Raw genomic sequence first — 624 nt, forward strand, 5'->3', positions numbered from 1 at the left:
GCCAGATCCTCAGCTACTGTTAATCAGCATAATTCCATTTAAGTCAAGAGTACTTTGGTGGCCCCTTAGTCTCTCCAGTCCTGTGCCTGTGGCACACAATTTAGGTTCCTGAGGACTAAAGCACAATAATGTAACTCAAGTTATTGGGCTCTATATAGAGGTTACTGGGTGAGATTTAAAGACCTGTGCTATACAGGAGGTCAAACTAGATGATCTAGTGGTTCCTTCTGGCTTTAACCTCTATGTAATTATGAAACCATAATGACTGATCTTAAACCCATTGAAGGCAACTGTAGCCTTTCCAGGGACTTCTGTGGACTTTGGATCAGACCAATTTGATTATATACTATAGTTCAACATTTTGCTCATTGTTTTGTACTGTTTAATGATGGAGTCACTTCCTGCAAATATGTGAATTTCATAATATAACCATCAGTGTGTGTCTCTTCAGATGGTTGCAACATATATCGTATATACTCATTCATAAGCCAAATATATTTGGTAAAAAAGTGACGCATCAAAGAGCGGGGGTCGGCTTATAAATGGGTCTACCCCAAATTTTGATTGTTTTGAACTCTATGGAATCATTAAATTGAATATCTAATACACTGTTGTTTTGTTTAC

The sequence above is a fragment of the Terrapene carolina genome, unplaced genomic scaffold, assembly GCF_002925995.2.
Source record: "Terrapene carolina triunguis isolate 2854851 unplaced genomic scaffold, T_m_triunguis-2.0 Scaffold33891, whole genome shotgun sequence".
NCBI classification, from domain to species: domain Eukaryota; kingdom Metazoa; phylum Chordata; order Testudines; family Emydidae; genus Terrapene; species Terrapene triunguis.